Raw genomic sequence first — 22,105 nt, 5'->3', positions numbered from 1 at the left:
CAAAGACATGAAAGAAACAGTACATACCAGTCTGTATGACATCTTCAGATGTTATGGCCAGTCCTATTGGAGCAAGCAGGTTCCTGGAGTAGCTTAGTGGTCGGTGCATATCCCACTTTAACTAGTACTCTTGTGGTGGACCATTTGAGCCCTCCATAACCCACCCAAAGCTTACTGCAGGCATAAAGTCTATTGTTGTGGTATACAGTTAGGTATAGTAGGTTTTGGGTGGGGTTTTGGAGGGTTATAGTGAGATGTGCACTTGGGACATTTTTAAAATTATATATTTATACATTTTAACAAAACATTATACAAGTATCCACTTGTGTAAAGAAATACGGAATAGGAATTTACAAAAATAATATATCCATAATCACATTAAGAAGAAAACCCATTATCTTCCTCATTAGACCCCAATTAGAAGAGAAAAGTACCTGGGACCTTTTATGTGAAGTTCACAGCAGAGCCCCCTAGGGTGCCCCATTGCTCTACTGGGATGTTTGTGGGGCTAGTCGGCTAAGAGTGCTGACCTCTCTGACATCCCATTGTCTTATTTATGTGTGTTTTTCTTTTGATCTTTTTTTTTTTTTAATGGCTCAAAAAGATAGACCACTGAGCATAAAAAAAATATCTAAGAAATGGCCATTTTTGATACAAAAAGATAGATGTTTTCCTGTTTTGAAAACAGTCTTGTTCACTACTAGATTTTTGGACATTTTCCGCAAAACATCCAAAATTGGATTTGCACTATATATCATATCTAAAATGTCTCTCCACATCCTCATATCTTATTTAATGGTATATATAATTTGCTTTTGGTATCTCTGTCCCCTTATTTACCTATTAAGATGTTTCATTGTATTCTACTGTACGAATACGAACATACCTGTAATTTGACTGGTCTAATGCATCTCTATTAAGGTATTTCATTTGTATTGTGGTAGAATTGTGAGTATTATATGTACAGGCAATCCCCGAGTTACAGATGCCCAATTTAAGTATGACTCGTACTTAAGAACACGCTTGCAGCTTCATTTGATGTCCCTGAGCAGTATTTCCAGTGGCACAGACTCCTGCACTTCTCCTGTAGCAGATTCAGGAATGATGCATGGCCACATTAAAAATAGTATGTGGTTGTGCATGCTGTACTTTAGAGGGAACACTGGTAGGGACAGTTGGTCCTTATGTCAGCTGGGAGCAGACGTAAGCAGCAAGAATCTTAAAATCTACAAGTTCTAAGTTACATACAAAGCTGACTTAAGAACATCTTTAAAAACATACTCGTTCTTAACCCAGGGACTGCCTGCACTGTATGTTGCATGAATGTTCTTTCATGCTGCCTACTATGGTATAACTTGCATTCGGCTGGCCTTTAGCATATTTCTGTTACATCATAATTTTAAACTGCTGTTAAACATGTACAGTATATTTATGATACTGGATCATTTTAGTCCTATTACTAGGATTAAATTTGCCATTTCCAAGTTTACATTATTGATTACTATTGTTATAGTATATATAGGGACACTGGATCATCTGCTCTTCTTTTGTCCCTTGATACTTAGATTTTGGCAATCCATTTGGGGTCCCATTGAATTTAGGGTCCCATTGAATACTGGACGTCCCATTGAAATTGACATATGATGCGGTGCTATTTGGTATTGATGGCTAAAAGCCCAATACCTTCCCATAACAACAAACTTCTCTTTATCATGACAGGAGTTGTCATACAACTTATTTTGAAGAACTGGAAAAACTGGGACCGTTTAAATTATAGTTTTTGGTGGGAGTCTTTATGCCACACTTTTAAGCTGGAACTTATGAATGCACTACAAAAGGGACATTATAGGATGTCTGGGAACCATTGACAACATTCTGTAAGGAGTGACTATTGATTTTAATTTTAGCCCTTTGAGTATACACGTCCAGGGGGGTGGGAGGGGGTGGGGTGGGGATATACCATTAATTTAACTTGGGAAAGGTTACTGAAGGAATCTATGTATTTCTGTTTTTCTTGATTACACTTTTGGGTGGGCGGGAGGGGTAAAAATGATTGCTTATTTATTTCTGCAAGATGAATGTGCATTTCTTGAATTATATGTACATCTACTTATTTATTGCACTGTTGATAGTTGGAAAATCAATAAAGAATATAAAAAAACAAACAAACTATTGTTATAGTGTTAATAAAATTGTACATTTTATGGCAAGCTATACCTGCCACATATCACCTAAAGTGAATCTTTTCTTAAAGGCAGTTAATATATCCCAATAAATAATAATAAAAAGCATTTAGAGGGGAAGTGAAACCTTCTTTGACTTTGGAAGAACATACCCTACAACCTCAGCCTCAATTTTGTAGGTGCTGTGATTCTGGGAATAGGTCTGTAGGCTCCAAGGTTTCTTCTGCTTGGTACTAAAGGGACATCAAGCTCAATGCAGCAATCTCCATGCTGCTAGATTTAGGATTAGCAGGTACCCTTGCTTCTTTATCTGATTACTTTAAAGGATATATGGCAAATGGTTACTCAGATGGAAGCAACTTTTAATACCATTTTGTTACAAGTATCCCGGTTGTCCAAGGAAACCGATGCAAAATTGGAGAGTCATGATAATAGAGTTACTAAATTTGAATCATAGATATCTACTATACAGTCATCAAATAGTATAGTATATTGCTTCAACAGGCGATAGAATAACAGTATTTAATGTCTGAACATGTCAATGCTCAGGCATCCAGGGATTTTCAGACAGCCACCCGAGTAACATAACTCATGGTGGTAAGATCCTCATTACTCCCAGCCTAGCATTTAAGATGTTTTAATGGCTTTTTTTCTACTTATTTCTACTTATTTTTACTTATTATATCCCCTTGCCACACACATAAAAGCTAAGTTTGGCTTTATATAAATGAAAGCTTCTTTTGGAAGCGTATTTATTATAAATTATTTATTTATTGAGTAAAGACCGACTGGTATAAAATAAGTAAAAAAGAAAAAAAGCCGGTATAACGTCTTAAATGCTAGGCTGGGAGTAATGAGGATCTTACCACCATGAGTTATGTTACTCGGGTGGCTGTCTGAAAATCCCTGGATGCTTGAGCATTGACGTATTCATAGTGATATACATTACAATACTGTTATTCTATCGCCTGTTGAAGCAATATACTATATACTATTTTGTGAAGTGAAAAAGAGTAAAAGTGAATTGTGAAATGTATTATACAGTCAGCCATGTTGTCTAATGTCAAAGATAGCTTGTATATAGTGTACATTTATAGATGGAGTTGTTGGAAAACAATTTACATTCTTGCAATCTATGTTGAACTTTGCTAATGCTAGGTATTTATCTCCACTTGACTTGTTTAAGAAGTTTAAAATCCAATAAAGATAAAGTAAAAGAAAAGGTTTCTGAAGGAAGTTCTACAATATAAGGAAGTCTTAATTGAGATAAATATTTATTATTTGCTTCAGAAGATTAGTAATGTCAATCCTGAGGAGGGGGAAATTGATCTTCTTTCTTCTGGTAGTTCTTGTATCCTTCCATGATTATATTCCTCCATGAGTTACTTGATTGGTTTTTCTACAGTCTAATTTTTTTTTAGGGATGGGGGGTGGGGGGAGAGAAAAAGTATACCGGTATATTGAAATTGTACATTTAAAAGAAAACTTTTTGTTATTGTTGTTCAGAGAATCAATAATATGTGACTAGAATGGTAAAATTGCATCATAAAACCTTTCTGTATCTTAAACCTCATGTTTTATGCTTAGGGCCACTTTGTTTTTAAAATGTCCTTTTAAGTGTTTGATATAACATGAAGGGAATAAATATGTAATCTAGAATCCAGTTCAGTAAGAGAAATATAAGTATAGTATGTAGTGGTGAAGCAGGTAAAGGGGTGTTTTAAGTAGTAGTAAGACTACTATTACGCAGAAGCTAATAAAAGTGGTAAACTTTTTACAAACAATTTTTTAAAAGCAAAAGCAATGGAGCAGTTATCTCAGCTATTAGATCCCTAGGGCCAGATTCTGAATAGGACGCCCAGTCTCAGCAGCCACTTAAGCGGCTTTTAAGAATCACACATGATTCCGGAACTTGGAGGCTTGGTGGTGGCTGGCTGACAGTTGAGCTCCCTCCTCTGAGCATCATCTATTAAGCTTTTAAGCAACAATTCTTCATCTATTTAATTATAAAATCCTCTAAAATGACATCAACCAAGCAAAAGATGCATATGGTATATGCGTTATGAGGTATTGAAGGGATGGGAGGGAAAGGGATAATTTCTATGTAATTTAAAGAATTGTAGAATTTCAAGTGATGTACTTGATGCACTTGATGTAAGTTATAAAAATGAATAAAGAATTAAAAAAAATAAAAACATCCATGCAAAAAAAAAAAAAAAAGAATCACACACAGGCGTCCTATATAGAATCATGCCTGTCCTAATGGAACTGATGCCTAACGTCTTATAACCATCCAGATTTTCTAACCGGCGTCCATGTCACAGGCACCAGTTAGAGAATCGTGTTGCTGCTGAGTTGATTGCTGCAAGGGAATCTCCCTGCGACCATCAGTTTAGCGGCCGTGGCCGAAAACCTGTCCCCCCATGAAGTTGGCCAGCAGGAGGAATGCCAATTCCCTCCTGCCGCAAACCCCTAAACAATCCCTGGTAGGAGGGATGCCCAGTCCCTCCTGCCGGAACCCCCCCGGAAAAAAATGCCCCCCCATCACAACACCCCCCAAGCCTACCCTTATCCCCCCGTACCTTTTATTTGCAAGCTTACTCCATCCGGCTGGTAAGCCCATCTCTACAGAATGGCGGGCCTTCCCTTTCCCGGTGCATTTTGAGATGCACTGGGAGTGGCCAATCAGATTCTTACGTCACTCCCGGTGCATCCCAGAATGGACTGGGAAGGAGGCCTAAGATTCGGGTTGGCCCAGGTGCCTAAGGCCCCTCCTATGGGAGGGACCTTAGGTGCCTGGACCAATTAGTGCCTTAGGCCCCTCCCCAGGAAGGGAAGGCCCACCATTCTGTGGAGGCAGACCTGCCAGCTGGAGGGAGTAAGCATCCTTCCAGCCGGCCTGCAAGAAAAAGGTATGGGGACATCTAGGTGTGCTTAGGGGTGTCAGGGTGGGGGAATTTTTTCTCAGGGGGTTCTGGCAGGAGAGACTGGGCATTCTTCCTGCCATTAATCTTGGGGGAGGGGGGATCTGGCAGAAGGGACTGGGCATCCTTCCTGCCAGTGAACTTGAGGGGATGGCAGCAGGAGAAATTGGGCACTACTCCTGCCATGGACATTCGGGGGGGGGGGGGGTTCAGGGGGTTCTGGCAGGAGGGACTGGGCATCCCTCCTGCTGGCTGATTTCTTGGTGGGACTGGTTCCCTGCTATGGCCACTAAACTAATCACAGCAGGGAGATTCCCTTGCCGCGATCAGTTCAGTGGCTGCATCTATTTGAAATTCAGGCCAGCATTTTGCTGGCCTACCTTTCAGGCACCTATCGTGGCCATAGGGAGATGCCTAGGGCCACCTAAGCTCACCTAAGGCCACTTCTGGGTGAAATTATACCCACGCCTAGCCTTGAGCAAGCTTAAGTGGCCCTACATAACTCTCTAGGCTCACAAAAATGCCTACAATGTAGGCAGCCTGCCTCGGGGTGTGTTGTTTTTTTTAAACATGCATCCCAATTGGCTGGTTAGACAGTGGAAGGATGCCTACCACTGCCTACAATTGGGAAACCATTTAGAATTTGCCCCTAAATGTCAAGTTCAAAACATGTGAACAGTTTTAAAATTTCTATGAAAAATTATACACATTAAAAACACAAGGTCAAAAGATAGATGTTAGATTTCTAGAACAACTTTCACATATTACTCTTTTAGACTCACAAAGACAACTTCTAGATCAGGATATTACTGAATAGTCAATTTGTTTATGTAAAACTCCTGGAATAGATGGATATACTATAAAATTTTATAGAATGTTGTGAAGCTCTTATTACCTACACTGGCACTATTATTTCATAATCTTATAACTCCAAAGAAGGCCTCTAGGATATCCTTAGAAGCTGTAATCACAGTTATTCCAAAACCTAACAAAGATCCTCTATAATTAAAAAAAACCTACAGACTGCTATCCCTTATTAATGTGGCAGGGAAGATCTTAGCCAAAATCCTGGCAGACAGATTAAAGTCTTAGATCAATTAATCCATAATGACTTATGAGGCTTCATGCCAGATAGATGTTTAACTACTAACCTTGAATTGTTAGTTAAATATCTATCTGGCATGAAGCCTGATACGTCAGTGAAGAAAAAAAATATTAATAAATTTAAATGCACCTGGAATATAACAATATAAAGGACTTTATCTTTGGAGTTATAAGATTATGAAACAAGTGTCAGTTTTAATATTAAGAGCTTAAGTATTATGAATATCAGAAGTTTTCTTGCCTATGATCACAACCCCATTCTTGTGCAATGCTGAAGCAAAGAGACATTCTTTATGTACGAATTGTGCCAGCACAAATCACAGAACCCCAGAGTTACTTGCATGAGAAAAATATTCAACATAAAAATATCCCAATTATGGTCTTTCTCATATGTATTTATTTTTACTATTGTAATTGATACTTGATATACTGCCAATTATAATAATATATCGAGGTGGTTTACAATCCATAAAAGTCAAAAGGGGAGAAAAAAAAAAGAGAACAGTGAACGAGAAAAGGAAGCAATTATTCAGAAAAAGCTTGTGAAAATGACCAGGTTTTGAGAAGAGTTTTAAAGCGTGTATGGGAAGATTTTGATCTGATATTGAGTAGGAGGCTGTTCCAAAGTTGTGGAGCTGCATAATTAAGGGCTCCTTTTATGAAGCCGTGTTAGCGGTATATCGCACGCACCTTTTTAGCGCGCACTAACCCCCGCTTTAGCTGAAAAACTACCACCTGCTCAAGAGGAGGCGGTAGTGTCTAGCGCGGCCGGCAAATTAGCGTGCGCTATTACGTGCGTTAAACCGCTAACGCGGCTTTGTAAAAGGAGCCCTAAAAGCTGTCTCCTGGGTATTGTCAACGGGGGTGGGGCATTCGTTTGCAAGGATATGGGAAATGTGAGTGACATATCCTCTGTTGTTTCATATTATCTGTTTATTTTATTTACAAATGTGTATACCACAGTATCCAAAAGGTCTATGTGGTTTATGATAAAAACATACAAAATCATAAAACAACATTAAAATCAATAAATTATGCAAACAAATTATCCCCGAAAGCTTGTTAAAAACAAATAAGTCTTAAAGCTCTTATGAAAGTCAGCAAATTAGGAATTGTTTTAAGACTTCTGGAAGTGACTTAAATAATATGGACCCAGCTACTGAAGACAGTCTTGTGAAAGATTTATTAAAATGGACTTGGCAGAATAATGGAATATCAAGTAATCCTCTCTTTAGGGCTCTTGGCAGGAAAGTCTATACATTTTTAACACAGAAGTCATGCTTTGAGGATCATCACTACTCAATAGCCTTGAAAAATGTTCACTGCCATCCATGGTTTAGGTGCTACTCTTACTCCCCCAAAACAACCAATGACATATGCCTACCTCTCCTCACTTACCTGATGTACAAAGAGGCATTGTCCAAAGAACATATGAGACATAGAGAGTGGAAGCAAGATTGTACTGTAAGAAAAATGAAAGAGAAAGAAGCAGTGGATTTTCCTATGTCCATCTTAATAATGGCTTATGGACTTTGCTTATTGGTTCTCCAGAGCACAATGAGCCCTTACAATTAACTAACCCATAAACTATAGAAGCTGGGAGAACAAAAGAACCTAAAAAGTGCCATGCTATATTGGACAAATAACTTCTTGAGTCTACTGTCCAGTCTCAAACAAATCCAGGTTACTTGGAGGTGCTCAGAAGATTCTCAAAGGAAGTCAGTGGCGCCATTCACTCTTGTTTTCTTTGGTACAATAATTTTTAATACACTATATGGTAATGCTCCATCTTATATATTAGATATACTTGACTTTCCAATTCTGTCTAGATTTAAGGTAATATGTAGAAATAAAACAAAAACATAAAGGGAACAAAGGAATACCTTTTTAATTGGACTAACTTATTAATGTAGTTTATGATTAGCTTTTGAAGGTAACCCCTTCTTGCTCAGATCTAGATTTAGAGAGGCTAGAATTCCTTTACTTCTGCAATTTCCTAACCCTAGAAAGTTGTGTTTTAAAACAGTATTTTCAGTTAGTTTCACATATTTGGCAGCTAAGCTTTGGAATTCTCTTCCTACCCTGATTAGGACTCTTATTAGTTATATTTTATTTGGGAAACACTTAAAAGCTCATTATTGCGAGGGATCTTCAAATAGTTTCTACACTTATTTTTTTAAACACTATTAAATATCTCAAAAGCAGATTATATCATTTTCCACATAATCACTCTGTTTTGCGATACATTTTCCCCAGCATCCTAGTAACTTAATGCCATCAGAAAAGAATGTTTTTGGTTAAGTGCAAAAATATGAAAGTGTGGAAACTTTATGAAGAACTCGTGAATAACCCCCCCCCCCCTTTTACTAAGCTGCAGTAGAGGTTTGTACTATGGTCTGGAGTGCTAAATGCTCTGACGCTCATAAGCGTCAGAAAATTTAGCACTCCAGGCTGCGGTAGAAACCTCTACTGTGGCTTAGTAAAAGAGGGCCAACATTTTTTTTTAAACAGAACTTATATCCATCCATAAATACATGAGAAACCATTTTCACCCCCTCCCACCCACCCTGATTCCAATGTATTCAATAAAACCATACAATACATACATACATGTAATTAATAAGAAAATCCTAATTTAATATCCCTCTCCCTCCCACCCATCCCCCTACCCTGGATGTGCAAATCAAACCAGAAATGGGGAAATAAACCATTTAATTAGAATTGATAAAATTGGTCAATGGATCCCACATCAATTTAAACAATTTATTATTACCCATTTGGTCTGAAATCATTTTCTCATACTTATAACACACGCATAATGAATTCCACCAAAAAGTGAAATTTAATCTATCAAAATTCTTCCAATTTTAGTGACCATTTCCATGGCTACCCTGGTCATTATACCAAGTAGTCTGCTCTTATATCTATCTATTGGAGGAGTAGGAGATAACGTCCCACTGATTACCACTTCATACGACAGCAGTACCGCACTCTCCGGAATCAAATTAATATGTCCCTATATAGACATCCAAAAATTGAGTATCAAAGGACAATAGAACAACAGATGACAGTGCCAGAATTTGGAAGATCTGAGTAATAGGGCCAGGAGAAATAACATCAGACTGATTGGTTTACCAGAAGGGGCTGAGGGGCCTGACCCTATTAAGTTCCTAGAGGATTTTATTCCTAAACTGCTTACCTTAAATCTCAGACATCCATTAGAACTGGAAAGGGCATACCGGATACCATCAAGGGGAAATAGCAGACAAAGTGGTCCAAGACCTATAATATTTAAGCTGCTTAGGTTTCCTCAAGCCATGGAGATACTTCAGGCAGCTAAAAAGTTTAGCAATCTGAAATGGCAGGAGTCTAGGATTTTATTTCTTCCAGACTTTGCAAAAGCCACGGCAGCAGCCAGAAAACAGTATTTTCAGCTCCGCCCACAGTTGAGGGCCAACATTTTTAATGATAGTTCTGTTTCACGCAGCGAGTGGTGGACACCTAGAATGCTCTACCAGAGGAAGTAATTGCAGAATCCACCATTCTAGGATTTAAGGGTAAACTAGATGCACATCTCCTTAAGAGTGGCATAGAGTGATACGGGTAAGGGTAAATTAGATGCACATCTCCCTTGAGAAGCATACAGTGATATGGGGACTAAAACTATGCCAGGGTACACCTGGCGGGGCCTCCGCGTGTGCGGATCACCGAACTTGATGGACCCAGGGTCTGATCCGGAGATGGCAATTCTTATGTTCTTATTAGCAAAATGTAAATTCTCTAGGGACTGCTTGGACTTCTTGATCTCGTTAGCTATACAGAACTTAAAGGATATTGCAGAATATAAGAGAGTATTGGTATTGGTATTGAATCTGTTGAGTTAATCTTATTCCATTCCTTATTATTGGGCAGCGGAAATTTAGGTACTGGGGAAAATCTGCACTAACCACTATTCTATAAAGGGTTCTTCAGATTCTCAGCACTGCTCTCTTTTATTTTTGCTTGGGGGGGGAGGGTATTCTTCAAACAAAAGTATTTGGCCAAAGTAACTGCTGAGGATGGAATAGCAGAATGTGAGTCTGAATACAATCTGAAAAGGTACCAAACAACTGCCAAGTGGGATTTGAGGATTTTTTTTTTTTAATAAAATTGAAAAATAATCCTTTTTGTCTACTTTTAAATGAAAAGTGTAAGATCTTTGACATGTCCTGCCAAAAGACAAAGTTTTAGCATTTCTGTTTCCTCCAAAGTTGCTGAGCTTGCTTTTCGTAAGAGTCAAAGCCCATGATGAAAACTAATGTTGACAGATGGAATATTAAGAAAATTGCAAATGGGAAAGAGAGGGAAGAGCATCATGGAGAACTGAACGCCAACATTGAACCTTACTATCCAATGGTAAAAAGAATTGGAATTAACAGTAAAGAATGCAGATATAGAAAGAAAACTTATTTGGTTGGTGCATCTATTCCAGTAACCATTTTGACCTGTAGGAAGAGATACTTGGGGAATTGCAAGGCTAAAAAAAAATGTGATTGGTCCAAGAAAGAAGTAAAGCATAGGATAGCAGGTGAGTTGAAAAAAAGATACTGATACAAGTCAAAATCAGACAGAAGAAAAGAAAAAGGTGCATACTAAGGGCTCCTTTTAAGAAGGTGCGCTAATGGTTTTAAAGTGCGCTTAGTTGCCCATATATTCTCCAATTCTGGCAGCGACTGGGTCATTATACTACCTCCCTTTGGGGTAGACAGTGGAATCCGACTCCAAGAGCATTATTTGGGTTTTATACTATTGCCTTGCCCAAACCTAAGGGACTTTCAGCTTTTGTGACTCGAGTGATCCCACTGGGCAAAAAAGCAATTTTATCCCAGTGGCTGGCCAGTGAACTGCTGACTTATAGTCAATGGAGATCTTTAATGATTATACATGCTTCTTTGGAGCAACGACACTTTTCCAAGCTGGACAATGGCCCTGGTCGCAGCTTATCTTAAAGAATTGGAAAAGTTGGGATAGATTAAATTATTCATTCTGGTGGGAATCCCTATGTTATATCTTTAAAATAGAAAAGTTTATGGCTATTCAGAAGGGATATTATAAAAAATTTATGGAAGTTTGGGAACCATTAACTAAATATTGTAAGGATTTATTTATTTAAATAAATGAGGAAAACATACAGATCCTGGGTGGAAGGAGGGGGTTATGTTTTTGGCACTGTTTAAGAGGTATAGATAGGTTGTTTACTGATAATTTTATGAGTTGTTGGTCAATTGGAAAATGGGTGGGGGATAATAAGTCTTGTCATTATTTCTATTAAGTTTATTGTGCTGTAATGTTAATATTTTATGTAAATGCATCATCTCTTCTGCACAATTGTAGATTTAAAAATAAAGAAAGAATTTTAAAAAATAAATAAAAATAAAATTTGATAAAATCGCTTTTTCAAAATTTCAAAGCAATGTACAATAAAAATAGGGCAGACAAACAATTGTTGGGGGAGCCACTGACTTCAAATGAAAGGAGAGTAAGGGAGGAACTACAATCAATATAGGAAAGAGAACAAAAAAGGGATAAAATATAGGGAAGTTACATAGACTGTGATTGCTGACTGAACAACCTTAAAGATACCATAAAGATTCAGAGATAAACCAAAAATATAAAAGATAAAGTAATCCTTGAAAACACCATTTCTGAGACCTGATTTTAACTAGAACCAATAATTGTTTAGAAGCCAACTACTGGTACTAATTAATTTTTTATGCAATTAAATTGTGTGCGCAATTTGGGCACATGACCAAAATTGCGCGTGCAATTTTAATGCATTTTGTAGAATATGAGGGAAAATAGCACATAACCATTGGCAGAAAGCTCTCATTCCCTACCACTGCTCCCAATGGTGAAGGACAAAAGCACGCTGATGTCTTGCGCGTAGATGACTATGAATACGGTGACGGGACAAAAGCGCGAGAGACATCAGCATGCCGACATTTTCACACAAGACACCAGCACGCCGGTGAAAAACTTACTTTTAAAGAGCTCCGACGGCGGGGGGGAACCCCCCCCCCCCCACTTTACTTCATACTCTTTGTGCTGCCTTTGGGGAGCCCCCCAACGGCAGCGCAAAGACTATGAAGTAAACTGGGGGGGGGGGGGTTCCCCACTCACACCCCACGTTGGAGCTCTTTAAAAGTAAGTTTTTCACCAGCGTGCTGGTGTCTTGTGCCGAACTGTCGGCGCGCTCATGTCTCGCGCGCAAATGACTATGGACTGCTCCCAACAGTTTCTTACCAGAAGACAAGCGGCAGAGCCAAAATCAGTAGGAAAAACTAACTTTGCCTTTCCATTTGGACATATCAGCTGGTAAATTTGGAAAAACATTGCAAACTAAGAACAGCACTGATTGCCAGAGAATTCAAACTATGAGCATGTCTGCCATCTTGCCTCACCCTGCAAATCAGCAGGAGCATTAGCATTCCCATTGCCAGAAAAACCAGTGTTTCTTTTAAGGATGCAAACTCGCAGGATGAGGCAAGAGTGTTGACTGCCCTGAGCAAATTTTCAGCCTTATTCCTCCCTTCCCCTGCCCATTGGGTCTCCCTCCAAGATGTAACTAATTAAACTCTATAATCATCCTGCAACAATTCTATAAAAATGCAAAACTGGACATCTTACTTTAAAATGTTATACTTTGTTTTGCAGGTAATAGTAGGCATTGATGGTTCTTTGTTTGGACTTACTCCTCCTCCCCTCCCCCCCACTTTTTACGAAGCCATGTTAGGCTCTTATATTGCTGGCCACAGGGGTATTAGCTCCAATGCTCATACAATTCTATGAGCGTTGGAGCTAATATCGCCACGGCCGGCAATAAAAAAAAGCCTCACATGGCTTCATAAAAAGGAGGTAAGGGGGTGGGGGGGTTAAAGTTTTGCTTTGGGTGAAGCTGCTCTTTCCTGTCTCCCTGGTAAAAGAGGATGCATGGCCCCGTCCTGTTCCGCCCCTGGGCCTGTCCCATTCTGCCACCCCGTGTCCGCCCCATTATGACCCCCAAACCCAACCCCACACAAAGTTTGTCTCTTCGGGCCGGGGCTGGAGTACATCTGCGCAGATGCACTCCAGCCCCATCCTGATCTTACCAGATTTTTAAAACCCAGACAAAGTGCCAGGTTTTGAAGAGCCATCTGGACATCCGGACATGTGCTCTAAAAGAGGACATGTCTGAGGAAATCTGGACACCTGGTAACCCTATCTAGAAGCTGTTGCTCTAGGTGAGCACTTAGGGGATCTTTTACTAAGTTGCACTAAAAAATGCCCTGCAGTATCAGTAGCACAGGGCTCTCCCACTACTTTTAGAACGGCTGTATAATGCCGTATTTCCTGTTTCCCCTATTAATAGCCACATGCTAATTTCCCAGTTAGTGTGTGGCCACTAGTGTGGCAGCCTTTTCCGACACCTATGTACTAGGCAGTAAGGGCTCCCATGCTAACCAGCAGCGCTGATTAATGCTGGGCATGCCTACTCTGTGCCCCCAAACATGCCCCCAGCACTAAAAAAATATATTTTGCAATTTTGAGGTGTGGATAGCAAATGCTGAACAAAAAACTACCACAGGACATGTGAGCATGCTTCCTGGTAGTGGATTTTAACCAAATATCACTAGGAGTACAGATTGATTATCTAATATGCTCAGTAAATTTATCTATCAATTTGCCAGCATATTTTTTCAGATAGTAATTAAATAAATATTGAATATAAAACTTAAAGTACTTTTGGTGAAAAGTGCTCAGTACCCTGTGTCTCCTGCAATTTGAGAAGCTGAGAGAACAAGTATGGGACCATCACATTCATTTTTCTGTCCCTATGTTTTCATAACAATCCATGTGTTACTTCTCACCATTAAATGTATCAAGCTACCATGTTTCCCCCAAAATAAGACAGTGTCTTATGTTCATTTGGGGTCCAAAAAAGGCACTAAGTCTTATTTTCAGGGTATGCACATGATCATCTCTCCCTTCCTCTCCTTCACCCCAATTCTTCCTCTTTCCTTTCTCTCTCCCACATGTGCATCATCTTTCCTCCCCTCCCAACCCTTGTGCAGCATAACCCTTGTCCAGCTTCTATCCTTCCCTCCTTCCCATCCCTTGTGCAGCAGAACTCTTGGGCATCCCACCCCCTACCCCCACTGCGCAGCCAAACCCCTGCTAACCCTCCATCCTTCCCTCCCCGCCGATTGGTGTGGTGGGAAGGAGGGAGGGTCAGCAGGGGTTCGGCTGCACGATGGGGGGGAGGGGGGTTGCAGAGTTGCCAGTGAATCCCGAGACTAAGGCTTATTTTTGGGATAGGGCTTATATTAAGATCTACCCCGAAAATAATGCTAGGCCTTATTTTTGGGGTAGGTCTTATTTTCGGGGAAACACGGTAATATAACAGCAAATGAAACATAGTAGCACTTATCTCCATCATGTTGAAGTAACAGATCGTGTTGTATTCTATAGCTTCAATGTGGCCCAGCAGGGTTATTTCTTTTATCTTTTTCTCTTTGCTTCCCAGTCAAGAGACTTGTGCTCCCAGAATGCTCCTATGATACACGCTGCTGTGTTTTTCAAGTTCGTTCTCCATAGGAGCAGTTTTTTATCTGCTTGTTCATCCACATTTGTATATTTACATCAACCTGGACCCCTGAGGAAGACGTGTCCGCCGAAACACAGATTGTATTGGGTCCTGTTACATTGCAACATATGTGGATTTGAACATTTTTTGTCTTGGAATACCCCAATAAAGTAGCATCAAGAACATAATTCTCCAGTCTCTTTTGGTTTTTGTTCAGTGGATTTTAACCTGCAGTGAGCAAGCATTAGTGCTTACCGCAGCTTAATAAAAGGGCCCCTAGTCTTGCTTGCTGGTAGGGCCCACCCTGTAAACTCCAGTTACAGTCTGTTGAGGAGAGATTAGAAAAGAAAGGTACCATTTATCAGAAGTGGTGATTGGAGGGGAGGAAAATGTAGTGTCATTTCAAAAAGGAAATGATGCAAAAGAAAGCAGGCAAGGTCATGATTTTTCTGTCATTTTAGAATGACAACCCACCCCCAGTGAAAGCTAGCAGGGGTGAAATTCAGGGAACATTGTGGTTATGGAAAGAGGGGCCATAGCCAAGTAGAGCAGTAGAGTGGCAGCCAGCAGTAACAGGGCAGTGCATTATTCAAGGTGTGGTGATCTGGGGAGGAATGGAGACTGTGGGCTGTAAAAAGTAAAAATAGCTGTACCCAAGGCAGTAAGGGGACAAAACAGACAAATGGAAGCTTGTTTAAAAGCTCTCAAAGACTTCTTTCAATTCATTGTGCTTTGGAGCATTTCTTTTTAATATATTCACATCTGAGCTCCTGTTTTAAGCTGGCTCCATAGGAATCAATGGGGATTTTGTGAGAAGAAACCATCCTTTCTTAGAAAGAGTCTTGCTTGGGAAATAGTTGTAATTTAATCATTTTAATGGCCACGAATTAGTAGGAGAGTCCTTGAGGAATCTATTTTAGAACTTTTTTTTGGGGTGCTATTATTTAATGGAAGAGGCAGGTCTCTCTAGTGATGAATGAAGAAAATTGACAGCTGAGAAACAAAAAAATAAAAGCCTAACATGAGAACAGAAAACTAACACTCAGTTTTTCTTACGGACAGTGAGTGAGTGAAGGTTAATAATGACAAATTTCTCAGAACAGTATACATTGAAATGTGAAAATTTTTTTGAAAAATGTTATCTAATTTACATCAATATTTTTTTTGAGTCCTATTTAATAGAGTATATTAACCCCCTCTAGGCGGTTTAAACTTCTTTTACTAAGGTGTGCTAGCATTTATTTTGCGTGTGCTGCATTGCCGCATGCACTAATCCCGCGCTACACACCAAGAACTAACGCCAGCTCAATGCTGGCGTTAGTGTCTAGCGTATGTGGCAATACAGCGCGTGCTAAGCGCGTGCTAAAACCGCTAGCACGGCTTAGTAAAAGGAGCCCTAAGAGTAGCTGGACAATCAGCGAAGTACAATCATTCATAAAAATACAAAGATGACAATAAAAATGCAAAGTACAATCTAAAAAAAACCCTAAAATTAGGTAATAAATTTATCAAACAGAGTAGTCTTAACTTATGTTCTTTTCATAAATTAGTTCAGACTACTTTGTTTGATAAATTTATTACCTAATTTTAAGGGTTTTTTTTAGATTGTACTTTGCATTTTTATTGTAATCTTTGTATTTTTATGAATGATTGTACTTCGCTGATTGTTCAGCTACTCTTAGGGCTCCTTTTATTAAGCCGCGCAAAAGGGGGTTAACACGCGCTATTTTTCATCACGCACTAACCCCCGTGCTGGCCTAAAAACTACCGCCTGCTTAAGAGGAGGCGGTAGCGGCTAGCGCGGCCGGCGGTTTAGTGTGCAGTATTACACGCGTTAAACCGCTTACGCGCCTTTGTAAAAGGAGCCCTTATGTAAACTGCCTAGAACTTCTGGTAATGGCGGTTTAAAAGAATATTACTATTATTATCAAACTGCGCTAGCAGTTTCTAACCCAGGGAGCCGCGCTGAGTGGCCTGCGCTGCTCCTGACACTCATAGGAACTCTATGAGCATCAGGAGTAGCGCGGGCCATTCAGCACAGTTCCCCATGCTAGAAACTGCTAGCGCAGTTTAATAGAAGAGGCTCTAAGATTTAACATGTTTTTTTGGGCTGTGGTGGTGGTGGAATTCATTAAAGTCAGTAAAGGATTTCCCTTTATCACACCTTGATTCCCTGTGGAATTCAGCAACCTGTGGGATCCTGGTACAGCAGGTTGCTGAATCCTGCCTTAGAGGAGTAATGCTGTTTTTGAATTACTTCACAAATGGTGTTATTCCTGTGACCTCTAAGCTCCCGATGCTCTTAGGCCTGCAGATCCTCCAGCTCCCCAGCCCCCACACACTTAAGCTGTTCACCATCCTCCCCGCACAAGGCCCTCCCACCACGGTATAAATTGTTAGTGGTCCAGGGAGATGCTTGTGGGGTCCAGTGGACATCCAGAGGTCATCCTGGGGGTCCAAGGGATCCAGTAGTGTTTGGGGGTCTTTGGCAGTATTGATAACACATTCATGCTGTGCCACCTTCAAAATGGCATGCCCTAGTGACAGTCTCAGAAGACTACCACTAGGGGCACCATTTTGAAGGTGGCACAACACAAGGTGACCATAGAACCCAGGGTACCCTCAGGCCCTCAGAGTGACCTCTAGATGCCCCCAGACCCTCCTCTGAACTGCCAATGATTTATAAAAGTAGCCCCATAGTGGAATAGGACCTTGTGTGTGGGGGGGGGGAGGAGGGGCACAGCTTAAGTGTGGAAGCCAGTTACAGGAGCATCAGACCACATCTTTGCAGTCTGACGTTCCTGGATGGTAAATAACCTCAACATTTTATTGTGGTTCTGAGCTCTTAATGCAACTTACAGTGCCTCACCGCAAGTCATGTTGGGTCATTTGTATAATAATGAGATGCAAAATATGCATTTGCATATTTTGCATCTTATTACTACCTAACTTGCAGTAACTTTTTTTTTTTTTAATTTATTTATTAAATTTATTTAATACAAACAAGCAATAAACATACTTGTACACAGATTACAAAAATTATTGAAAGGAAAATCTATGACCCCAAATCCACTTAATACAGTGTTTTGGTTACTCAATTATAATTCAAGTTATTTAGTCCACAACTATTTGAAAGAGACTTAAGAAAAAATAAAAATAAGAAATAAGACAAAATCTTATCCAACTTAGAAAGCGGCACTTTCTGCGGTGCTCCAGCCATTCATGGCAGGTTACTCATTTTCAGCTACAGGCACTACTTGCTCTTTAGATTCTATAAATCCTATCAGTTGTTTAGGTTCAAAAAATAAGTAATTCTTATTCTGATGTGAAACAAAACATTTTACAGGAAATTTCAACATAAAATTTGCTCCCAAGGCTAGGACTCTTGGCCGTAATGCCAAGAATTCCTTCCTACGCCTCTGAGATCTCAGTGACATATCAGGAAATATTCAAACATTAGAACCTAAAAACTGATCATTAATATGACGAAAAAACAAGCGTAGTATATATTCTCTATCAACTTGCAGTAACTTATTCATTGCCATGGTGTTTTAAGACACGCAGTGTTATTGTCTTTTAAGTCATGTTAAAGCCCAATTAACTTAAGACCCTAACACTGTTGAATTCACCCTGTAGTGTGTGCTAATTGTAAAATTAAATATGTGGGTACAGTAAACAGCAACAAAACGAGGAAAGCAAAACCCTACAGGTAAATCCAAAACAAAAAAAGAGTAGGGTAAATAAGATGACTTCTTGCCCAGGGATCTATCTTCAACACACTCAAAGCAAATAACAGTGTGGCAACTTATTATTTTCCTTTCCTATTGATTATTGAGTTCTTTCCTTTTTTGCTTACTACTATATAAACCACTATGATGATGTATCTAATAGTAGTCTATATATATTAATAAACATAAACATAGGCATTTTTCCTATCCCCTGAGGGATTACAATCTGGTGTCTGAGGAAATGGAAGTTGAAATGACTCCTGACCTTATAGAAGAGTGTATCTCATACTGTGTGCCAGCGTCTCTTCGCCTCTCTCCACACCTCTCGAATCCCTCCACCGAACCGGGCCGTGGCCAAATTGGCCTACGCGCATGTGCAGACGTCGACACAATGAAATCACGCATGCATGTGACGTCATTGTGTTGACCACCACGCACTTCCGGGTGCCTTGCAGCCAAGGCACTGGGTTTAGTGTGCCGCTGGCCGTAAAGTTTGCGAGACACTGTTATAGAAAGTAAGAGTCAAATATTTTGTTTCAAAATTTGCTGGTAGAAAAGAATCTATTGGGCACAGATTTTGTCTTTCTAAATCTTATTACTAAATGTATGTGCTTTATAAAGACTGCACACCACAGAGGATCCCACTTTCTTTAAAAGACTGAAGGTCATCCCAATTTATTCCTCCTTCCTGACTGGAATGGCCCACCTACATACCAGAAAGCAGCACATTTTTAAATCAGGAATTTTCACTCCTGCTCCATTAAAAGATGGCAACTGTCCCATGAAGAAAGTTAACCAAACCCAGTCAAATGATCCCCTTCCTCCGGTAGCTAATCTATCTCACTTTCAACTGTCAATCTCGTGGTGTTAGAAGGCTGAAGCATTGTGCACACACAGCTACCAAAGGATAGATATATAGCAAACTTCTTTCAGCAGGACTAATTCCTTTGCCTCTGGGGAGCACTGAACCAGAAATTCACTGAACAGGTGAAAAGCAATTAAAACAAACAGGGGAAACTAACTGGGATATTAAGGATTGTCTGAGCTCTCATGAGTTGTACTAGTAGTGTATACTTCCAACACTTTGGGCCTAATTCACAAATTCTTTTTTTGCCCAATTTATGCCTTTAGAAAGAAAAGACAGGAACGCAAGAAGCCCAGTAGACAAGAAGCGAGAGAAATTCCTCCTGTCTGTTGACCAGAGTCAGACTTTGAGGCTTTCTCAGAGTGAGAGCTGGAAAGAGCAGTGGTTATTGTAGAGATGGATTAGGGGTTGGTCATTGATGGAGGAGAAGTCAAGGATGCTTCATTTCTTTTATGATTATTATTTTTTTAACTTTACAAACCAGCTTGACCTATTATGGATTAGGAGGTATATCAAGATTTAAATAAATGATAAACACAACAATAAATGAAACAGTGGGTTGGGATCCAAGTAAAAGCCTTAGGGCAGGGGTGTCCAATGTCGGTCCTCGAGGGCCGCAATCCAATCGGGTTTTCAGGATTTCCCCAATGAATATGCATTGAAAGCAGTGCATGCAAATAGATCTCATGCATATTCATTGGGGAAATCCTGAAACCCGACTGGATTGCGGCCCTCGAGGACCGACATTGGACACCCCTGCCTTAGGGGCTACATTATATGTTCAATAGGTACAAAAAAAGAGGGAAAGGAATTCAGGATTTACAAATGGGAGCAGGGCAGGATTAATTCTTCGACCCCTAGGCAACCAAGTATACTGGGCCCCCTGGCCCTGCCCCGCCCCAACCCCATCTTTGCCCCGCCCCTGCCCTACCCCATTTATCTGTTTTCTTATTTACTTCTTTATTTCCACTTGTATTTCAAGACAAACAAAGATTAGCATACCAGTGCACAGTTTTTCTTCTATGCAACCCCCAAACATCTCTGAACAAATCCCCTTCCTTCCCATCCCACCTACTTACCCAGGACTTTAACTCTGAACCCTTTCCATGCATATATAAAAGTGTTCAAATATTTGTAAAGCAGTAATACTATCCGAAATATAAGTCTATATTAATAACCAAATTTACAATGCCTCTCAACTGCCTCACTCTACATCAACCAAATGTAACCCATATGTTCAAAGAAGCGTGGGATGAACACAGAGGATCTAGAATCAGAAAATAATATTAAATATTGAGCTAAGGCCAGTACTGGGCAGACTTGCACGGTCTGTATATGGCCGTTTTGGGGAGGATGGACTGGAGAGGGCATCAATGGCTGGGAGGGTGTAAATGGGCTGCAGTAGAGCTTTGGATTCTTGCCCAGAAATAGCTAAGAAAAAAAATGTTAAAAAATTTAAATTGAATCAGGTTGGGAAGACTAGATGGACCATTCGGGTCTTTATTTGCCGTCATCTACTATGTTACTATGTATAAACAACCAAATCTGTAACTCCTCTAGTTCGTTCCCACTCCATGTATGTTAACTTGCAACGAAACAACAAGGCAAGCAGTCCACCAAAGAATCCAACATGAAACAAAGAAGATTGGCAGAAAAATAAGGAGATTCAAATCAGGTTAATTCAAGGTGCTCCCAAGAACCATGCCTGATGCAATTTAGCCAAACAAGACTAGTCAACGCTAACAAAAAACCATGTCTTTCAAACAAACAGAACACAGAAAACACCTTTGCCTAGTATGGAAAATGTAATCACAAACTAACCTCTCCCCTTTTACAAAACTGTAGAATGGTTTTTAGCCACGGCCAGCGCTAAAAAATGCTCTACAGTTTTGTAAAAGGGGGGATAAAATAGAAATACGTAGACAAAGGTTAAATAAAATCACCAAGAAGCTGGACTCTACATACAATGCAACACCACAGAAACAGCGATGCAAGTCCCCTAAATCAAAAAAATAAATAAATAGAAATTTTTTTTTCTACTTTTGTCTTCTCTGGTTTCTGCTCTCCTTATCTTCTTGTCGCTCTCTTCCTTTCATCTTCTGTCCTTCTGTGCCTCTTCCAGAAACTGTCTGTTTCTCCCTTCCATCTCTTCTCCCCCCCCCCCTCCATTGGTGTGGCATCCATCATCTTCTCTTCCCTCCTCCAATGGTCTGGCATCTCTCTCTTCTCCTTCTCTCTCCCACACCTCCATGGTTGGGTATTTCACTCTCTCCTCTCCCTTCCTCCCACTTCCATCAGCATCTGCCCCCTTTCTCTCCCTCCAACCCAATTCCATCCAGGATCCTTCTGCCTTTTGTCTCTCTCCCCTTTCCTTGCACCCCAATTCCATCAGCATCTGCCCCCTTTCTTTCCCTTCAACCCAATTCCATCCATTATCCTTCCCCTTATATCTCTCCCCTTCCCCTGCACACCAATTCCAACAGCCCCTTTCTCTCCTTCCGCCACCCTTCCATAACATTCTGCCCCTTTCTCTCCCTCCATCACCCTTCAATGCTCCTTTCTCCCTCCCCCTCCAAACATTGCAGCTGCCAGCTCTGCCCACTGACGGCAATGGGTTACCCCCCACAGCAATGCCCTTCCCCTGCAGCAATGGCAATGGCCCACCCACAGCAATGGCAACGGGCCCCCTCTGCAGAAAC

Source organism: Geotrypetes seraphini, chromosome 2 (genome assembly GCF_902459505.1).
Source record: "Geotrypetes seraphini chromosome 2, aGeoSer1.1, whole genome shotgun sequence".
Lineage (NCBI taxonomy): Eukaryota > Metazoa > Chordata > Amphibia > Gymnophiona > Dermophiidae > Geotrypetes > Geotrypetes seraphini.
This window is presented reverse-complemented; position numbering follows the sequence as displayed.